The 23,528-nt window shown below is 36.0% G+C and overlaps 1 protein-coding gene across 1 annotated transcript in view; it reads right to left on the bottom strand.

The window, feature by feature from the left end:
* The window catches only part of atxn1a (ataxin 1a), a 205,691-nt gene that overhangs the window by 42,796 nt on the left and 139,367 nt on the right, over positions 1 to 23,528 (bottom strand). The window lies entirely within an intron of this gene.

The raw sequence follows: 23,528 nt of genomic DNA, 5'->3' as shown, positions 1-23,528 counted from the left end.
GGTTTAGAAAGAACAAATGTTCATTCATGCATTCATTCATTCATTTTCCTTCAGCTTAGTCCCTTTATTAATCATGGGTCGCCACAGTGGAATGAACTGTGAAATCATTAAATGGCAGCCCAGAGTCCTGAACTAAACCTTATTGAAAATCAAACATTGAAAGTTGAAAAGCGTAAAGAAATCCACTACAGTCAGCTGGATGAAGAGTAGATGAAGAATTCTCACCGGTGTATCAGATATTAAAATGGGTGTTTCGTTTCTACCACTCACAGCAAGCAGTCAACCAATCACAACAGACTGGACTATCTGACCAATCAGAGAAGAGCAGGATCTCAGAAATGAGCGGTTTAGAAAAAAACAGAATGTTCAAATGAACCAAAAGAATGGTTTGAAACTCTTTGGACATTATTAGGAAAAATAAAGTGCTTTTGTTTTACCTTGGATACATGTAAATGAACTGTAGAAGACCTCCAAAACAAAAAAAGAAACAACATTGCATAATAGGAGGACTTTAAAGAGAATTACTCTCCCAGAAATGGTTCCAATCTTTTACAAGTTTCTTTATTCTGTTAAATAATTTACATTTATAGTAGAAACAAAATACTATGGAAGTCAATGGTTACAGGCAGGTTTCAGGTCAACCTTTCAAGGTTTGAAGGGTGAGTAAATGTAATGACAGCATTTTCAGTTTTGGATGAACTATCCCTTTAATAGCAGATGTAAACAGTGTCATAGTAACACACAGTCATGTACCTGCATTCTATTATAAAGGTTAAACAGCCTCCTAAATGTTTCCCCTGATGAATCACTTCTATGATGACTGTATTAATAAGCATGTCCGAGTCGAGGTGACATTGACGGTGCTTTGTGTGTCAATACTACCACTGAATGACCTCTAAACCTGAGTTACAGAACTGAATACTGAATAGATCTCCTCTCTTCAGCCAAAACTTCAACTGCATTCAAAAAGTGCAGCTTAAATGCACATAATTGCAGACACGCAGCGGAATCTGGTTTCAACCTGAAATCGATATCACATGTTTGTTTGTCCTGGACGCAAACATTTGACTGTCCTTCTCTCCTTCCCCTCCATTCACAAGCTATCCTAAATCCGCCAGTATGCGGAGTGTGTATCAGTGTGTGTGTGACGGATTACGGTGAGGCAAAGCACTGCTAAGCCCCTCTATTACTCGATAATCCCACAGGAGTGTGTACACACGCTCTCGCTGAACACGCACTGACAAACACAGAGTAAAGATACGCACGCGAGTGACAAATGAGAGGCAGAAAACACACTTGGAGAGGAGACTGGCCATCATTTTTAATAAAACCAAACTAATATACAAACGCAACAACACTACTTACAGTATGCTTGCATGAACATGTAAAAATATCAACATAGTGCATATGCAATCACTAATGCATATAAATCATGGATATTTTATAATGATTATTAGACTTTTAAGCTTCATTGCTGAAATATATCAAACATAAAATATTTTATCATAAGATTATTTTTAAAAGTAAATATGCAATCACTAATAAATACAAATAAATCAAAAGTATAACAAACTGGTTTCAATAATTATAATGTATTATTAAACAGTTGCAGAATTACTAATAAATGCAAATCAAGAAAACAAAAGCATCACGTACTATTATAAATATACATGTTTTATTATACTTATGATTATTATTAATAGATACTTATTATTAATGAATGTAAATATTCATAAAAAATTGTTGAAAATAAAATATATTTTATTAATTATACACTTAGCGGCCTGTCCAACTGCTCGTTAACACAAATTTCTAATCATCCAATCCCATGCATTTAAGCTGCAGTCACACTGCACTTTTCTCCCCATAGACTTCCATTCATACACACGCAAATGCGTCAGATCGGAAACGCAAGCTCCGTTGACAAGTTTTCGGAGTTCGCTGTGTTGGAAAGTTGAAGCTTGGTAAATTCTGATCTGCGAAATTGCATCACATGATTCCAATCGAAGATCAAAGCAGGACCTCTCTGGACAGAAATTTAAAACTGAATTTTGCATGCTCAGACTTTAGTGTGACTTCAGCATGATGCATGTAGACATGGTCAAGATGATCTGAAGCAGTTCAAACTAAGCATCAGAATGGGGGGGGGGGGGGGGGGGGGGGGTGCTTTAAGTGACTTTGAATGTGGCATGGTTGTTGGTGCCAGACAGGCTGGTCTGAGTATTTCAGAAACTGCTGATCTACTGGGATTTTCATGCACAACCATTTTTAGGATTTACAGAGAATGGTTAGAAAAAGAGAAAATATCCAGTGAGCAGCAGTTCTGTGGGTGCAAATGCCTTATTGATGCCAGAGGTCAGAAGGAAATGGCCAGACTGAACTGATAGAAAGGCAACAGTAACTCAGTTACAACCGAGGTATGCAGAAGAGCATCTCTGAATGCACAACACGTCAAAACTTGAGGTGGATGGGCTACAGCAGCAGAAGACCACAGCAGGTGCCACTCTTGTCAGCTAAGAACAGGAAACTGAGACTACAATTCGCTCAGGCTCACCAAAATTGGACAATAGAAGATTGGAGAAAAGTTGCCTGGTCTGATGAGTCTCGATTTCTGCTGCAACATTCGGGTGGAACGGTCAGAATTTGGCATCAACAACATGAAAGCATGGATCCATCCTGCCTTGTATCAACGATTCAGACTGGTGGTGGTGGTGTAATGGTGTGGGGGATATTTTCTTGGCGCACTTTGGGCCTATTAGTACTAATTGAGCATCAACTGCGTGATGCTATCATGTCAATATGGACCAAAATCTCTGAGGAATATTTCCAGTTCCTTGTTGAATCTATGCCACAAAGGATCAAGGCAGTTCTGAAGGCAAAAGGGAGTCCAACCCAGTACTAGTAAAGTGTACCTAATAAAGTGGCCGGTGATTGTATTGTACATGTTTAGGTATTATTATTCAATATTATGGTTATTAAATTCATTATTGATCATATATTATTTACTTATCATTTAATAATATCTTATATTTAAAAATGTTAGCATTCTGTATGCTTCAAATAGTGTTACAAATTCATCACTACATTTAGCTATTATGAGTGGCATGGTATATAATAAACAACATGGTTTTTTATAATTAGAGTATTCACATTACTGCTATTAGATATTATTAACAGCATATTAGCTCCAGTTAATATTCTTAAAATTGATTTGAAATTGATCTAAATTACATTAGAACAAAATGAATTCTAAGATAGCTAGAATCCAAAAAAAACCAACAATTGGTCTCAAACTCCGAATGCAACTGCTATTTAAACAGACCATAAACCATATAAGTGTGTTTGCACACATTTTACACACAGTCGGCTGGAGTTTTCTGTTTCAGTGCACCTCCACCCACAGGCCTCTTGCATAAAACACCACCAAGCTCTCTTGCAAAATTCAACACGCAGCCACACACAACAACACAACCCATTATCACCAATATACTGCTGTGAAGAGCGAAACCTACATATAAACCCACAGCTGCCTCACGCTGGATTCACAAACACTCAACACAAAACGACCACACACACATCATGCACCAAAGCTCAGCGTGAGGCCCTGTTCAAAGCCATTCACACACTGCGAATCACGCAGAGACGGCTTTATGTTTCTGAGAGCAGGGCCGCAGGACTTGGGATGGAAGCTTTTTTTGAATTGTGGCGAATTGGGACGACGTGCAATTGTGTGTGGTGTGGCCTTGTTTGGCTCCGCAATGCCGGCCAAACGAAGACAGACTGAAGGGTTGCTTTGAGGACACTGCTGTGATCATAACAATAGTCACGTCTGCCCACATAGCACTGACTGTATGATGTCCTACACAGAAACCAGGGCTATTGGAAACTTTAAGATTTGCAATGCTAATCTATGAATGTCAGCGAGTTGGATAACAAGGTCAAATGAAAATTGGGTTGGATTTTATATGCACATAATGCATGTGTAAAAGTGTGCACTTTAATGCTGGGTTTGCATCAAGCGCAAAAAGAGAACATGCATCGCGTCACTTAAACTAGATTAGTCGTGGGATGTTTTTCGCCTCAAGATGAATTGTTGAATTTGCATGGAAGGCACTACATTTTGAGCATTTTGCGTCATTTGTGGCGCTCGATAGCAATGTATCTTTATTTGAGTCTTTGCATTGACTTTGTATGCAATCTACTCTGTTATGTACAGCAGTTACTTACTTATATTCTTATTTAGTGTGAAGCCAGGTTAATGTAGCTAATAAGCTTTTTGAAAAATAAAATGTCAAAATATGGGTTTAACAATGCTGTATCGTCATTCAGTGCAAGATATATATTTAAGAAACAAAATGGAACAATATACTTATTATATTTTTAAGCAGGACATGTATGGGGAAACTATACTGTATTGGATTTAAAACTTTTTGATGCTTCAGCACACCTTTTAGTTTTTGAGCAGACAATATGTCAAAGTCACATATGGCAGGACTATTTACTAAAACAAACACTAAAGGCCCTATCATACACCCGACGCAAGTGTCATTTTGACGTTTGGCACCACGCTGTTTAAATAGCAAATGCATTTGTGCTCAAATGTGCGCCCATAGGCATTCTGGTCTAAAAACGGAGGTGTGTTAAGGCGCATTACTATTTTGAGGAACTAAAATAGAGAGCAGGTCTAAAGTCCAGCTTGTTACTTATGCACCTCCCTTACACATTGCTTAATACACGCAGGATGTACAGCAATACACAAATATCTTTACAAATGAAAAAGAATTAAAGGAATAAGATATAACAAAAAATTATTATTTTCTACATAAATATAAAACCACTGCTTTTATGCCTTCATCTCGGTGGGATTTTTCAGTTTATTCATGACGATTTGCTTTTGTATAATGTTATTATAAATCATTAGTTTTATTTATTATATGCATATTTGTATTTGTTTAATTAAAAACAAGCTTAGATTTGCCCACCTGTCAGGTTTTGGACCATATGGGGCACAGCATGTGTATTTGGATATAACTATTATTATAGTTATTATTGTTCATTTATTCGTTTGCTGGAAATTAGAACTGAATTTAGAAATAGTTTTGAAACAAATCTTTGCACTTAACAAACGAAATTAATTATGTAGGCTAATGGATGTCTGTGCGTACAACACGTTTCCTTATCCAAGAAAGACAGTGAAAGTGAAAGTAAATAATGAGGAGGCTCATCTCTCATTCTCGCGCTGCATTCTCTTTGTTTAACTGTTTTCTCACTAGTGAAGCGCTCAGTTTTTCCACTTACAAAGTCCGCCATGTAAATAGAAAATGCGTTATGGCACGACGCAACTGACTCTTAAAGGGAATGGGAGATGAGACTCTGATTGGTTTATTCTCAAAACACCCCTATAACTCATTAAGTGAATAAGCTCAACCCTGTTTGACCATGCGCCCCAGTGCAGAGCGGATTTTTTCATCCTTAAATTAGCAAAAGTGCATTCGGCCATGCCCTTAATGCTTTTGCGCCCTGCACTTTGGACTTTACGCCTATATCATTAAAATAGAGCCCTAAATGTTTCACCAACTAACTTCCATTACAACAACATTTTTTGATTGCAAAGCCATGACACAGAATCATGCATTATTAGTTATTGCTGGTTTTTGCTGTTGGGAAGAGGTAGTTTTTTTACATTTAATCTTCAGTTGCAGTGCAAAAAAAGCTTTTTTGCCTTCTGTATAGAGTAGTATAGTCTGAGAAAATCTAAATAAGCAACTCTCAGAACATAGTAAACATAAGTGTATTTTTGCACAAACACTGTTCTCTATAGAACTCCATATAAAAGCCAGAAACATTTGTGCACAAGCATATCTATAGGGTTAATGCTGCCAACTTATGATCAACAGTAAAAATGACACATCTTACCTTTTACCAACAGGAAAAACCATCAACAATCAAGAATGCATGATTATATGGTGTCATGGCTTTGCAATCAAAAAATGTCATTATAATGGAAGTCAATGGGGCAATAACAGACCTGAATATAACGAATGGGTAGTCAACTTGAGCAGTACACAAGGGTTAAGGCTACTTAATATAAAGTGTGTCCTAATTTACTTTTTGAAAATCTGTATGATTGTGTTTTTGTCATTAAAAGTTATTATTTGCATTCTGCAATATTTCATGGTCAGATTTGACCTGTCATTGTACACACTGACTTTACGTTGCAGGGAAATGTATGTGGTGGTGGTTGTTGCTATCTAGTGTTACCTTGATTATAGGGCAATTAAAACTTGATTACTTTATATCAACATCATTATATAAGCATTTCAGAAATTAACATTGTTTTATAATTATGTTTGATGACTGGTAATTGCACTTGTAGGTCATAATAATTAACTAGATAAAGAAAACTAAAATAATTTAGTTATTTTAATAGTTAAATAAATTATACACAAATCTCTATATGTTAAAAAAGCTAATCTTTAGAATCTGTCACTTGAAAACTACTGGTAAACTTAACTTTAACGAAACGAAAACAAAGTGTGCTTGGTCAGGTGTAAATCATAAAGCGGTTTACTGTTATCTCTCTGTGCAGTATAAACACAGTAATATCTCCTATCCTCTGTTTAGCAGTCCTGTAATCATTCATTCATGACAAATTAAACATTTAGATAACACTGAGGTAATAAATAAAGGGTGAGAAATGAGCATGACAGGGCAGATCCCCACACACAGACTACCTGAAAACAGCACGCAACCTGATAGTTTGAGAATCACACAACCTGCTGCGAATGATAAATATGACCCGATGGAGACAGAAAGGAAAGACCTATGACGGTGAATAAGCACTCTGTAAACAAGTTTTTACCGGCTGTAAAACACTTGCCTTTTACTTGATTACTGCTTTAAAGCTACATTAGCTATATTAGATTCTTTAAATTTTATTTTAAAGAACAGCACTTTTTTTGAGAATGGGCTCATTTTATAACTCCCAGTTAAACAGTTGAGTTTTACCTTTTTGAATCCATTTACCTCATCTCCAAAACATAGGCTTATTCTAAAAACGTTTGTCCTGTTAGCTTGCCATGTACACCGATGGACTTGAGAAGCAGAGAGGAGTTGACCACGACGACGAGTTCGAGTCTGGTGAAGAACGGTTCCAGAAATCAGGTAAGACAAAAACAGAAGCCAAAAAATAAAATAAACAAGTAAATAACAGCGTGAGAATGTGGTAAAATGTGGTATAAATCAGACTTTTTCTAAATTGCTTTTATAAATTTGTCGAATGGGTTTAGGGAAGTGGGTGGGTGGGACAATTGGTGCTTTTTAAAATACTATTGGTTGGGTTTAGGGAGAGGGGGAGGGTGGGTCAGTCGATCAGTCTGTCAGTCAGTCAGTCATTTTGTCAGTCGACAGCGGCCTCTGGTGGATTTACGAGAGAACAGCAGAGGTGAATGGCATTTGCAAGAGAAGTTTGAGATCTCAAAAAACATACACAGCGGCCTCTTGTGAATTCCCAAAAACAAAAACTGCAAAAACATTTACCTCCTGGTATGTATTTGATGGTCTCCAGAAATGTACATAGAGGTACGTTTTCAGAGTGAGCCTGCATTGGATCTCCAAGTCTGGCAGGAGCACTTTTAGCTTAGCTTACACAACGGCTAATAATAAGCTAACTTCCATTATTATAACCAATGTGTACACCTGCAACCATGAATATATTTGTGAGAGAAGATTCAGAACTATTCATGTGCTCCGTAATATCATTGTGCCTGCTGCAACCATGGTACAGAAGCAAAATTGCTTGATTATTACGCCAGATTGATAGTAAAGTTCTAGCCACATTGGCCAAGAAAACAACAACTTTTCCAATTCTGTCTTAATACACAATGTAACTACAGAAGAGTCAAGCTTTTTATAGTAGAATTATCAGTAACACTTTATTTAGATGGTCCAATTGAGTGTTAGTAGACCGTCTGCTTAATATCTGTTGATACTGGTCTTTCAACAGACATTTAACTGACTATAAGAAACTTTGCAAGCACATGTCAACTTACACCAACCCTAACCCAACCTAACAGTCTATTTATAATCTAATGAGAATTAGATGGCGGACCATCAAAATAAAGTGTGACCAAATTTTCAAAACTCTTTGGTCATTTATAGAATGAAATATAATGAAAGAAATATAATGTTACATCGATTGGGATTAATCTGCAGTGGGAATGCATCTCCATAAAATCTAATAAACAATATATAAATTTACCTGACACATTTTCGCTGTTGTCTGAGCTATTTGCAGTGTATTTCTGTATTAGCATGTGAGTATTTTCATGCACATGTTTAGTCAGAGATTGATGAATTAAAGTTTACTATTTGCATCTCCATAAAATCTAATAAACAATCAATAAACTTTTTGGGTTCCCAGACACATTTTCATTTTGGTCTGTGTTATTTGCAGTGCATTTCTGTATTTGCATGTGTTGTGAGTATTTTCATGCATAACAATCTATAAATACAATCAAGAAAAAAATACAATTCAAAGAAACAAAGTGTATTAAAAAAATAAAGTGTATTATTGTTTTCTGAATCTTACGGTATTCATGTACAGTAACTGAATGATAAAAATAAGAGTAATACAATAAATTTAATCATTGCTAAAGTCACAAAAGGGTACAATTTCTTATGCCTGAATGCTTTTAAGGTCATTATACAATCACAGGCATCAAAAACACATGCAAATGATGAATTATAACACAAATTAAACATTGCATATATCCTATATACTATTGTGAAGGATCATTTTGCGATATCGATGCTGAAACGATGTCTCGTGCAGCCCTATTTGAGAGAGATGCTAATGGTCTAATGCGATTCAATGATCAATGCTAAGCTAATCTAAAAGTGCTCCATGTCAGACCTGGAGATTAGCTGAATGGATTCAAAAATGGTAAAACTCAACATCTTAATGCCAATGCTTAATGCAAATGTGCAGAGATCCTTTAAAAAAGTACTAGTTACATTTTAACTTTTTGCATATTAAATACTGTAAACATACACACTCTGAAAAAAAGATACAAAAGGTACACTTTTGTACCGTACAGGTGGACATTAGTACCTTTAAGGTTTAGGTTGCTGAAAGAATCATTTGTTCCTTTGTTTTTTTCGCATTTCACACGTTTGTCCGTTTCTGAAAGGATCGGATGTCAGAAGCACTTTAATAATCACGTTATTATCATCAGCTCACAAAGTTCATTATTTCAAATGAAGACGCGAAGCGAGCTCTCTGGAGAAAGTGAATCCGCTCTCACTTTTAGACAGCCTCGTAAAGCTGGCTTGGCTTTGAGACTGTACATCAAGACAACAACAAGGTTTGTTTGAGCTCGGCTCAATGGCTCATTATTATATGTTTAGTATTGCGATGTAATGTCTCGGCTGTGTATTTAAAAATGGCAGTTCCTTTGTTTTTATTCTCCTGGCTAGTGCTAGTGACGTTTCTCTGTGAACCAATAGATTTCAGCTGCACGTCTAGCTCTACATTTTGCAAAGGGTACTCAAAAAGTGGTATGGTTTGGTTCACTTTTTGGTACCTTTTCACAGTGGAAACGGACATAAAAGCATATCGAACCGTACCGTACCACTCAGTGGAAACGGGCTATTAAGGTTCTATGTGGTACACAATTGTTCTTTTAGGTACGAAACGTCCCTTTAAAGGACTTTTGAAAAGGTACTGCCCTAGTGACAGATTTTGTACCTTTATTTCTGAGAAAGTATAATGCAACACATTGTAAACTACTGATGTAATTCTTTCTTGATTTATATTAAAATGTTATTTAGTTAAATGTTATTTTAATATGCAAATTAGGTGCCACATTTTCAGACCTTTTAGATAGCGAATCACAACAAATGAAACCAGTTGTTTAAATTTTCACTCAGTGCCTTTATTTTGACTTGAGTATCATTTCTGAGTACATTTTACACCCATGTTGTTCTGTAAGCAGACATTTTTCGGTATATTATTTCTGACCTTTGCTGTTGCTTAAACATGTCCAGTGATGTGGGTTGCAAAGTGGAACATTGCCGATCGTTCATTGTGGGAAATCAAGTACAGACAAAACTCCAGCAAATGTCAAGCGTACACACGGTCCATCAAGATATGAGGTCATTCTGAATATTAAAAGGAATCTAATAGCAGCAACACTTCTCCGAATATTACTTCACATAGATTGCTTGGCTCTCCTTCTCCTTGACCCGGTTTTCAAAGGACGAGAATTTTTTAAAATAACCTCTATGAACCTGCATGTGTTTTGCAAGTTGTGGGTTTAACGCCGAGTTTGAATGCAACACGACTCCGCATCTGACTTGTGTGTTTTCAGCATTGCTTCTGACCTGCAGGCTCGTGCACAGGGTCAGCGGGTCACCTTTCACACACGCCACCAAATCCTTCGCCTGTTTGAACGGGTTATATGACATATAATTGGCTTCTAAGCATGGCAAGCCATTTTCACATTTACTTTATAGACTGTACTTTTCCATGAAACTAGTACCTATTTTTTCTATATACTATCTTTTTTTATTAAGTACTGGTACATTAGCTACTAGTGTTTTACTAGTGTTAGTTCTTTAGGTACTAGTGGTTGTACTTTAGTTACTAAAACTTTTCAGATATAACTTACTGATACACTAGATACTAATATATATATATACTTTTACATGTTAAGTAGATACTAGGTCTTATTTATTACATACTAGTATTTTCTCACTACTTCTTATAGAAATGAGTACATATTCATTAGGTTCTTGTTCTCATTACATGAATAATAGTAATTATTTATTAGAGACTGGTACTTCTTAGCTACAGATACTTGTAAGGATGTAGTAGATACTAGTAAAAAAAATAATAAGTTATCCTAAGATTTTAATTAAACTATACCAGGGGTGTCCAAACTCTGCCCTGGAGGACCGGTGTCCTGAAGAGTTTAGCTCCCACCCTAATCAAATACACCTGAACCAGCTAATCAAGCTCTTACTAGATATACTAGAAATTTTCTGGCAAGTGTGTTGAAACAAGTTGGAGCTAAACTCAGCAGGACCGAGTTTGGATACCTTTGAAATATACTGTGGCCATTCCTTTTAGTCATAATATAAGATGGGTAAAAATCAAATAGTGTGACTAGTAAGATACGACTTGTTACTAGTAATGATTACAAAAGTTAGTGTCTAATAATCAAGTAATAATTACTGAATAAATGCTAGTATTTAATGAGCAAAACTAGCATTTATTCAATAGGTACAAGTCAATAATAACTACGAACTGGTATATTATGATAAATGTATTTAAAAATAGGTTTATGCTTAATAATTCAACACTAGTATTTAATATTTCTTATAGTAATTAAGTATTATTAAATAATTAAGTACTGGTATAATGATTAAGTACTAGCAGTGGTGGAAAGAGTCTGAAAAATTATACTCAAGTGTCATTACTTGCCTAAAAATGTAGTGCGAGTAAAAGTATCTGCTGTAAATATTACTCAAAGTATGAGTAAAAAGTAGATCTTTCAAAGCTACTCAAGAATAGTGAGTATTACGATGTAAAAAGCTGATGCATTTACATGTAATTTGAGGATGTTTATAAACGTAACATTCTGTAGTGCATTTATTCATTGCCCTGCAGGCACACAACGTCATAAGACGTTAACATTAGGTTAGATTTAGGTTATGACATCTTGGACACTTTTAATGCTTCCAAACAGGCACTGCATGCCTTAAGGTAATTAATTATGATGTGATTTATCTTCTATGTGCGATTTGATTGGACAGGAATCTCAGGTCTGATTTTTCTAATCCCCATAGACAGGAAATAATAAAGTAGTGACTGCAGGTTGAAGGAAAGTAGTGGAGTAAAAGTTCCAATACAGCACTAAAAATGTACTCAAGGGAAAGTAAAAGTACACATTTTTAAAACTACACAGTACATTACAATTCCTGAGAAAAACTACTAATTTACAGTAGTTTGAGTATTTGTAATTTGTTACTTTACACCACTGAGTACTAGCATATAATAAGTAAACGTATCTAAAAATCAATGTTGTAAATGAGTAATAAATCAAAATTGATTAGTTGATCAAATGGATAAAACTAAAAACTAGTAAAAACAGAATAGTTGTTAATATAAGTACTAGTATTTATTCTACTACTCTACTACTATTCATTCATTCATTCATTTTCCTCAGGCTTAGTCGCTAATTTGTTAGGCGTTGCCACAGAGGAATGAACCGCCAACTATTCCAGCATATGTTTTACACAGCAGATGCCCTTCCAGCCGCAACCCAGTACTGGGAAACACCCATACACTCTCACATTCGCACACACACTCATACACCAATTTAGTTAATCCAATTCACCTATAGCGCATGTCTTTGGACTGTGTGGGAAACCAGAGCACCTGGAGGAAAATCACACAAACATGGGGAGAACATCCAAACTCCACACAGAAATGCCAACCGGCCCTGCCGGGACTCGAACCAGTGACCTTCCTGCTGTGAGGTGACAGTGCTAACCACCTCGCCACCGTGACACCTACTAGTATTTAATGAATAATAAAAATCAACATCTAATAAATAAGCAGTATCTTTTAAACAATTGATAGTATCTAAAGAACAAGCTAATACGTTTAGCCAATAAAGCACTTAATGGAAAATATACTAGTATCTTAAAAAATAAGTACTGTAGTAGTATGAAAACAAACACTTTGGCTTGCCATATCTAAGAACAGTCAAAACTCAGGGTAACTAAAAAGGTTGCAAGATAACATCAGCATTCATGTCTAGAATGATGGAATGTTAATCATTTTAAAAACAACCCGTGAACAGAAGTACTGAATTCCCCACTGTTTGCGTGTGATGTCTAGATTTTCGGCAGTAAAAGTATGACCCAGTCTGTCAGACACAGAACATTTGGCACCTGAGAATAACAGTTGTTTGGTTTCAGATGCAGCTTCTACGAACCACTTCGATAATTAAAAAGCAAAAAGCATTTGTGCTCTTAAGTCCCTAAAGGGCATCAGTGTAAGAGGCTGTTTGGATAAAGGATAAACTTGTGAATGCATTTAGAATAAAGGTATTATTAGAGAGAGAATTAGTGTATTGTCCTGTAGATTATTATAGTACCTTTAAGGCTTATTCTGCAAACATATTTGTAACAACAATGGTTATTTAGCTGTAACCGTAAAGATTGATTAAAAAAATTTAATAAAAAAAAAGGTTTTCATTTTAGTTTGTATTATATAGAACATTAGGCAGCATTTCGCTATGTATATTATGAAAAATATGATTGTTATGAAAGATACAACCCAGGCTCATTCTGAAAACATACCTCTATATACATTTCTGGAGAGCGCCAAATACGTCCCACGAGCTACATTTTATTGCAGTCTTATTTTTGTCAATCCATCAGAAGCCACTGTGTACTAGGCTTGGGGGGTAATATGGTAATACGGTATACCGCTGGATCTAAAAATAGCAACAGTGTCAGTTTCAATACCGTTATACCGTCATAAAAACAATGCACTTATATAGGAGACAAGTATTAAATATTACATGTTATTTTTTTAATGCCTAAAAATGCATATGCGTGATTGTCATCACGAGACAGTGTGGAGGAGAAAAAGAGAGAGAGGTGAGGTAAGATGGTGAGTCGTGCATCAAGTGACCTGGTCTCAAAAAAGAACACAACATCTGCAGTTTGGTAGTATTTCCGATTTCAACCAAACGAGAAGGGAGACGTGGTAAATGCGAACGAGAGGTCTGCATTACCACTGCTGTACCGCGGGACCCGTGCGGGAATAAATTTCCAAATAAAGAGCCGGGGCGGTCGGTAACTCTGGTGTAATTTGAACAGGAGCGGGCCGCGTAGATGCTGTTTATGTGTGTGTCTGTGTGTGTGTGTATGTGTGTGTGTGTGTGTGTGTGAATGAGAGAGAGCGTGATGCTGTGTGTCGATTGGTGCTCTCTATGTGTGTGTGTGTGTACTGTATGTGTGTGAATGAGAGAGAGAGAGAGAGAGAGAGAGAGAGAGAGAGAGAGAGAGAGAGAGAGAGAGAGAGAGAGAGAGAGAGCGTGATGCTGTGCATCTCTTGGTGCTGTCTATGTGTGTGTGTGAATGAGAGAGAACGCCCCACGCAGATCTCTAATACAAACAAGACAAACAGGTGACCGCGAACCTAATGTCACATATACGGTTTTCATTTTCTAAATGGTTTAGGCACAAGCCAATAGTTTGGTGACGTTGTCTGAGCCTTACATGATAATTTTTTTTATTACGCACGGTAATACCTGATACCGAGGTAAAATAGGGAGGAGGTTTGACTGTATCAAAATTTGAATCCCGCCCAAGCCTACTGTGTACACTTTTTTTTGATCTCAAATTTCTCTCACGAGTGCCATTCGCGCCTGCTGTTCTCGCGTAAATCCACCAGAGGCCGCTGTCGACGGACTGTTTGACTGAATGACTGACTGACTGATCAACTGACCCACCCTCCTCCTTCCCTAAACCCAACCAATTGTATTGATTGACCCCCCACCCACTTCCCTAAACCCAACCAACAATTTTCAAAAACAATCCAGAAAAAGAAAAGCCCTCGTCTTATTTTTACCACGTTTTCAGATTTTACCACATTCTCACCCTGTTATTTACTAGTTTTTTAAAAATTTTTTGATTCTATTTTTGTCTTACCTGCTTTCTGGAACCGTTCTTCACCGGACTTGAACTCCATCGTCATGATCAAGTCCTCACTGCATCTCAAGTGCACCGACGTACATGGCGAGCTAACGGGACAAACTGGAAGCAGCGGGAAAGCAGTCCAAACAGAGGTACAGTAAATAGTCAGCTGGTAGCGCGAAAAAGAACAGCATCATACCACCCCTTAGCATTTGTTTTAAAGATGAAATGCAGCCATACGTAGCTCTGACTACATAATTCGTGATCTCCAGAAACATATATAGGGCATTTTCAGAATGAGCCTATGTTACATTCTATGCTGCCACTTTTCTGACAATTTGTAAAATAGTCATTAGTAAAAAGTTCCCAGCCCTAGGTCAAAGGTGAAATGAATTTTGGGTTTAATTTTGGTACAATAATTTCACAGCGTGTCAGAGAGCTGAAGGTTTATTCCTCTGACCTTTCAATGTTCCAACTTCCAATCCAGCAAATGAGGCCCAATGTGCTGAGTGACATGTTTATGACAGCAGTGGATGCAGTTTTAGTTAATTTGCACCCCAAGCTGCCATTCGGAAAGAACATGGAAAACAGATGCAAGTCAGTCAGTGTGTGAATGTTTCATATGAAGACATGTAGTTCACCCAAGAATCAAAAACCACCCTCAACTCATTCCAAAGATCTTCTGAAGGATTTTCAAATGCAGTAACCACTGAATCCATATTAGTTATTTCCTACACTGTAAGAAAAGCTGTTTCCGTATTTTGTGATTCATAAGTGTTCACTGTTTATTTACAGTAGTGAATTGCATTATGGCACCTTGACCTCCGCTCTGTCAACTTTTGGTGTTGAAAATTCAACTCTAAAATTAAACGAAGTGATTTTTATTGACATTTTAGCACTTGAAAATAATATAAATGTATAAGAAATGAGTACAATAAGTTGTAAAATAAGTTTTACAAGGTTACAGTTTATTACAAGGTTTTTATACCTTAATATACAACACCAACCTAGACAATATATCACAATAAACTATTAAAAATGTTAATAAACATCACTTTTTCAACCTTTTTCAAGGTTAAAAGTTATTGGAAGCAAGATTAAGGTCCCATAAAGCAATTCAAAGCATAAAAAATGGGTGAAAATCAAAAAATGAATCACAAAATATGGAAAACTGCTCATTTACGGATATTTTTTACAGCGTGCTGTGGATATCAATCTGTCCATTTCCAACATTCTTCAAAATATCTTCTTTTGCATTCAACAGTAAAAAAAGAAACTCCTAAAGCTTTGTAACCACTTGAGAGTGAGTAAATTGTAATTTTGGGGATTGAAAAGTGTGAGGATGTTGGGTTGTTGGACAGTTGCAAGTGTATCCTTGTGATTGCGATGTGCTTTGGTGTTTATGCTAGTAATTTATTTATTCTCCCTCTTTTCTAGAAAGCGCTCCACTGAGATGGCGGTGTGAAAGGACACAGTTTTAAGTGCTGAGGGGGAGAGGGACTTGGGCACAATGGAATGCCAGCGCCGCTCCTGCCAAGAACACTTTTCCCATGCGCCCCGGAGCCAAGACTTCCCCCAACAGCCAAGAATAGCACTGCTGTCCTCACACACTCACTCACTCATACTCACAAACACATAAACTATGACTTCAAAAGGGTCATGCAGGACACACACCTGACAAAAAAAACTTAAACAAGACTGAAATTAGCAATACGAAGATGACTAGCTGAAGTGGGTAGAACACTCAAAAGTCAATTATTCGTTGTTATTTGAGTCCAAACTTTAATCTAATTCTACTTTATTTCTGTTGAGCACAAAACACATTTCGAAAGTTAAATGAAGCAAAAAACAACTCCTTAATATATACAAATGCTGCTTTTTTTAACACAACTTTGGGTTTTAAATCACTCTGCTTCTAAAGTACATTAAATCTTGTTTTTTTTATGATAATTGAAAATTTCTTGCTGGAAAATAAGACTAAATTACTTATTTTTTTATTGTTGCTGAGCAGAAGTTCCAAGAACTGTATGTTCTTTAATAAACAGTCATATTTATTTAGGAGACTAAATATTTCAGCAACTTAATTTAGATTACATTCTAAACAGTGCCTAATTTGAGCCGGAGTTTTCCGGATCCTATTCTGGGAAATGTCAGATGTTTTTGTTCTGAATTTCAGAATTTATTTAAATTGATTCGACATTAACTTTTGCGTGGTGAATACCTGCATATGTGTGTGTGTGAGAGAGAGAATGAAATACAGGGAGCAAAGATGTGTGGATTGTGTGCGTGGTGATTATTGTTTCGCGTGCAGTAAGCAGCGAAAATAAATAATGGTCTGGTGTCCTACCTAAATAATATTTGTATTTTCAAAGTGCCAAAGAGGCAGTCACGCATATTTAATTTTCTTTTAAAACTACGAGTAAATCTGATAATGAGCCTGATCAAAAGAGATCTGGAAAAGATGAAACTGCACGAATGGATCAGGAAAGTGGGAGACAGAAGCAAAGTGAGTCAGCCAGAAAACATGACGGAAGAGGTAACAATGCGCTCTTCTTAAAGATTAGACAGAGAGTCATTTTCGCTTGGCACATAATATTGAAGTGAACTGAATGTCAGTGATGTTAGCAAACTGAATAGTGATGTTTCATACGATTTATGTTTGTTTCTACATATTCGTTTTTTATATCCATGGTTGACCCATAACGTTATATTGCACAAAATAATTAAAGACTGTTCAGAAATGTAATGCTTTTTTTTTTTTTTTGCTATAACTGCTTAGGAAAGCCATGTTCCAGGAATTTTGAAATTGTGTGGTGGACAATGGTCACGTTAACTTTTATCTCTTAGTTTTGTTTTGGAAATTATTCATTTACAATTTAAGCATTGATTCTAAAATGAAATATAAACCTGTCCCTCATCCTACCCCTAAACAACAACCCTAACGGTAGTAAGTACATGTAGTTATTTGGTATTAAATATATAGTACCTACATGCATAGTTACACTGTAACAAGGACACAAAATACAGTGTAACCAAACATAAATAACAATAAAATTATACATGAATTAAATATATGAATAATAACTGATTAAATATCTTTAAATAAGTCATCAACCATCTGCTATTTGAAAATCACATCATCAAACCACATCATAACAAGCTAATTTGAAGCTCTTTGATGTGACATGACATCACTGAATAGAAATTCATAAAGAACCATTTTCTGGTTAGTAAGAGCAGTTCATGTATACTTAAGTATACATGTACATGAGCGGAATATTGAGCTAATTTTAACTTTGACTATGGTGCTTGCAAGCTAGTTAAAGATGTGCTCCGCTCCTCTTTTGCTTTGGCCAAAAATCAAATGAATGGGTTTCATGACGCAGCACTTTCCGCGTCTGGTGTAAAAGCTACTTCACTCTGCAAAGTGACTATGGATGGAAGAAGAGTGAAACCAGCATACTGAACACTGCTAAGCACAGCATAGCTTTTTTTCGGCCAATATATCACCATTTTTCTCTTTTGGCTAAAAACCAAAAATGCCATTGTGATCATTTTAAACACTACTTACACCTGTATTCAGTGTCATCCACTTCTGATCGGAACAAAAAGTCATCTTAAAACCAGGTTTAAATAGTGACTGACACTTCAAAAACAAATCGTACATTTTAGTAGGATTTGCTCATCCTCCAACACTCAAAAACATGTTTTTTTCTGCTTGTTCAAACTACTTATTTATAATGAGCTGAATCAACACAATTCTTGAGGGTTTTTGTGGGATAACTTAAGTACTTCATGTTCAATCGACTTGAAGACAACATGAAGGAATTGTGTGGGACCCTGCATTTTTTTGCAGTGAATGATGGATAGAGAACCATTTTTCCCCTTACAGTAATAATCCAAATAATTTCTTTTTAAAATATAAATAATCTTTGAAACATGTATATGACAGAATCATCAAGAAAAACTTCCACTGCCAATAAAGAAAAGAGCGAAGAGAAGAAATACGCAGAGTTGGGAACAAAACTATGATGCCATGGTTTATATTTTCATAAGCACAATGATCTGACAAATCCTCCAGCTTTTTAGAATGACATCAAACTTAAAAATGCACTTTTGAAGCATTCCAGTGTGCTCACCGCATCAATTTGTCCTCCATTTCTCTAGGATATCTTTTTTAAACTAACCAACAACAACAACAAAAAACCCACCTTTGCCATATTAACACTTAATGGGAGATTAGGACATTCAGAGAGCATTAGAAAGCAGTGTGAGGGTGATGAATTGCTACGCTTCAGCACACACACTAAGAGGCCAGTGACCTTTAACTGGATGAGAGCTTTTACTCTAAAAGCCCATGATTGGTTCGAGAAGCCATTGGCAGAGTAGAGCTGTCTGACAGAACGCAGACACAGAAAAGAAAGCCTCGGTTCATCAAGTACTCATTTTCATATGTCTCCATTAATCTCCCTCAGAATGAGCTCATATCAATGCTTTCCCAGGTCTGCCCATGAGCCAGCACTGCCTGTGTGACAATTTGCCTTGTTGCATGCGAAGATATATTGACCAAGCTTGTTAATTATTTCAAATAGGGCCATTTGGTGATTATAACTGCATCTATAATGGCTGATAAGTTTCGGTAGTTCCTGTTGATAAATAATGTATATTAAATTCAGCTATTAGATACATTTTTACAACACACAATTAAGTAATACATAAACAAAAATGTGTTAATGAATACCAAATAAACATTTTATTAAATATTATATGCATTTTATTATTTTATAGCTCTATCAATAATATTTTTCTTGATCTCAACTACACTCCCTGACAAAAGTCTTGTCGCCTATCCAAGTTTTAGGAACAACAAATAATAATTTAACTTCTAGTTGATCATTTGGTATCAGAAGTGGCTTATATGAAAGACAAAGGCCTCTAGATTACGCTTATTTCACCAAAATAAAATATGATCATGTCTTGATTTTTAATTATTTAATTAGGACAGTAAGGTCTGACTTTGCTTACACAAAAGTCTTGTCACTTAACAGAAATAATGTACAATATAGAATAATAAATAATAAAGTCATAATATAATAATAAAATAATTAATATTGTGTTTGACTCCCATTAGCTTAGAGGACTGCATTCATACATCTCTGCAATGACTCAAATAACTTATTACTAAAGTCATCTGGAATGGCAAAGAAAGTGTTCTTGCGGGACTCCCTGAGTTCATCAAGATTCTATGGATTCATCTTCAATGCCTCCTCCACCATCTTAGCCCAGAAATGCTCAATAAGGTTTATGTCTAGAGACTGGGCTGGCCAATTCTGGAGCCCCTTGACCTTCTATGCTTTTAGGAACTTTAATGTCGAGGCTGAAGTATGAGGAGGAGCGCTAAGCTGAAGAATTTGCCTTCTCCTGGGGTTTGTAATGTAATGGGAAGCACAAATGTCTCCCTACATCAGGCTATTGATCTCTTGCACACCCCCATACTAAATGTAACCCCAAACCATATTTGTTTTTACTCGTTTCTGTGAGAATCTTGGGTCCATGCAGGTTCCAATAGGTCTTCTGCAGTATTTGTGATGATTATTATGCAGTTCAACAGGTGATTCATCGAAAAAAAATCTACCTTCTGCCACTTTTCCAAATGATCAACTAGAACTCAAGTTATTGTTTGTTGCTTTTACAACTGGGAACGACGTCAAGACTTTTGTCAGGTAGTGTACAGTGGTACAAATTAATATTTGCATTAAAATGTCCGATTCAGTTTGCTAAACTGAAAAAGCGATCAGAAAAAAATATTCATGACAATCATAATAGCCTCATGATAATCATGGTTATGACAGATTTATAACAAGTTATGTTGTCTTGGTGATGACAAGTTGTCATGACAAACACACTGACAGGTTTTAATGTATTTGTTTATGTCAAGTTGTCATAAAAACATTTCAAATAATGTCATCTTTGCATTTAAAATGACCTAACTGAGCGAAAATAAATCTTTTTTTATATTCATGACATTATGTCATAATTATAAAGGGTTTATGACAGTCTTATGAACAAGTAAAGTGTTACCTAAAATTATAATAGTCTTATTTTCATAAATTAATTTTCAATCAGCACAAACATTAGCTCAACAATGTTTCCTCCACCAGCAGGGGGCTCTTTGTGCCACTCATTCACAATCTAGCTTTTTAAACCATACAAACAACAAATTCAGATTGACATGATATCAAGCATGTAAACTACATTAGACCGCACCTACACTCATTAGAACATGCCTGAACACATGCATACTCTCTAATGGTACGTATAACCATCCGCACGTGTGAACACACTACAGTAAACCTGCACATTACAGTACGCCAGCTCTTCAGGCATGAATCATTAAAGCTGTGTTTCCCCAAGCGGTTTGAGCAAACTAGTTTTTTTTTCCTGGAGGTGTTTTACGTGAAAGTGCCTCTTTCAGTCCCAGCTGTGTTGTCTAGTAAACAGAACTGTTGCTAGGCAGATCTGAGTTATTGCTCCACCAATCACTGCGTGATTGAATGGCTGAGTAGGACAGAGATTAAGCAAGAGTTATTTTTACAACTGTGCTCCAGATAAGTAGTAAAATGTAGAAATAAAGGTCACTGCTATCAACAGGCATGTGTGTGTGAGTGCTGTTGTCATTTTCATTTGATGTAAAATAATAAATTGTGCATATATAGTTGAAGTCAAAATTATCAGCCCTCCTTTGATTTTCTTTTTTAAATGTTTCCAAATAATGATTAAAAGAGCAAGGAATTTTTCACAGTATTTCCTATAATATTTTTTCTGACGGAGAAAGTCTTATTTGTTTTATTTCAGCTAGAATAAAAGCAGTTTTTTATAAAAAAAAAAAAAAAAGAATTTGAAGGTCAATATTATTAATTATTATTATTATTATCCCCTATAACTGGACAATGCGCTTTATCTACCTAAGATATACACTGTTTATGTTACTAGAATATTTTCTTTATTCCTCTCCCAGATAAACAGTTACTTACCTTTATGTATTTCGGAAGAAAATTATGAATAAACATGAAGTAAATCCAGCAGCTCGGAACTCTCCGGCAGTCGTTGCTAAAAGAGATACAGCTGCGATCAGAAGTTAATGAGAAGTATTTATATTATTTATTAAATTACGCATTAATTGTATTTTATTAGCATCTACCCCTACCTCAACCCTAAACCCAACCCTCATGGTAATGTAAAAATATTATTTATTGTTGACCAGTGTCACAAAAATTATGCTATACTGGCGCGAGTATCCTCAGCTGTATCCCATTTAGCCTTTACCCTCTCCTGCAGCGCAGACCAGGCCCAGGATGTCATAACTGAGGGGGCATTTTAATTCCATAGGGGGGCACTAGACCTGGTGACTGATTTTGGTCCCTCTTGTTCCTTTTATTTAGGCTATTTATTCACTTATTTATTATTACTTTGCATTACTGCCTAAGTTACTGACTTATATCTTTTATAGTAATAATAATGTGCAGTTTTGCTAGTAGGCCTACTGATTTTATCAGTGAAGGTAATGATGCGACAATACTGTTTACATAAACGCAGACGGATCATGGCTTCAGCGCTAAACGTGTGCTCTAAATCATATTTTATTCTTCTTATTTCTTTCCATTTTATTTCAAATAATATAAATAATTAACGTTTAAGGTAAAGATGTGAAACCATACCCACACATGCAAGCTAACCCATGGTTGGACTATTCTATAACCGGTAAATAAGTATAACGAAATCAGCATCAACAGAGTCATCATGCTTCACGTTGACTATTACCCAACTAATCCTCTATCAGAGTTAGGAAAAAGATAAATATTACAATCTATTGTCATTTAAAAAAAATAGTAGCTAAATGTGTTACTTAGTTACATTCTAAGGCAGTAGTGTAGCCAGAAAAATACCTAAAAAAGATACCTAAATTTACAGTTATTACTGTTAAAACTGGTTAAATTTTGGCATGGATAACACGCAACTCAATAGGCTATATAACTTTTTTCGTAATTTTACAGGTAAAAATAAGGATTAATGTTAGGCTATCATAAGTGAGGTTTTTTGAGCTACAAGTGAAAACAAAATCGATTTGCTAACTGTATTTTAGCTGTTAAAATAGGCCTACAATATTTTTTCTGGTGTTTAAATTTGCATGAGCAAATAGCAGTACAGCTTTAATTACATATTTTTTAAAGATTATAATTCAGCCTACCTGCAGCGCATGTGAGAAGTTGATCCGCGACAAATCCACGTACTCACGCACTACCCATTTAACTTATAACACTGCAGACTTGACTTCGCAAACCGATCATCTTTAAGTCATTTTAAGTGTACTTGAGACTGCTGCCTCATAATGGGATGTTTCTTTTCACACTGTAAAAGTACGCTTTGGCAATGTCAAAATGAAAGCAAACATCCAAAAGGGTTCTGCGTTTTGTCAATTTTAGAATGAACATAATAATTTTAAATATTAATTATAGTGTAGCCTACTGTGGGAATGTGCAGTGTCCAACTAAACATTTTATTAGGCTACATTTCCCCTATCTGGGTGACACAGTGGCGCAGTGGGTAGCATGAAGCAAAAAGGTCGCTGGTTCGAGCCTCGGCTGGGTCAGTTGGCATTTCTGTGTGGAGTTTGCATGTCCTCCCCTTGTTAGCGTGGGTTTTAGGTGGTACAGGTGAATTGGGTATGGTAAAATTGACCGTAGTGTATGAGTGTGTGTGTATGGATGTTTCCCAGTGATGGGTTGCGGCTGGAAGGACATCCACTGCGTAAA

The sequence above is a fragment of the Danio aesculapii genome, chromosome 19, assembly GCF_903798145.1.
Source record: "Danio aesculapii chromosome 19, fDanAes4.1, whole genome shotgun sequence".
Lineage (NCBI taxonomy): Eukaryota > Metazoa > Chordata > Actinopteri > Cypriniformes > Danionidae > Danio > Danio aesculapii.
This window is presented reverse-complemented; position numbering and strand designations above follow the sequence as displayed.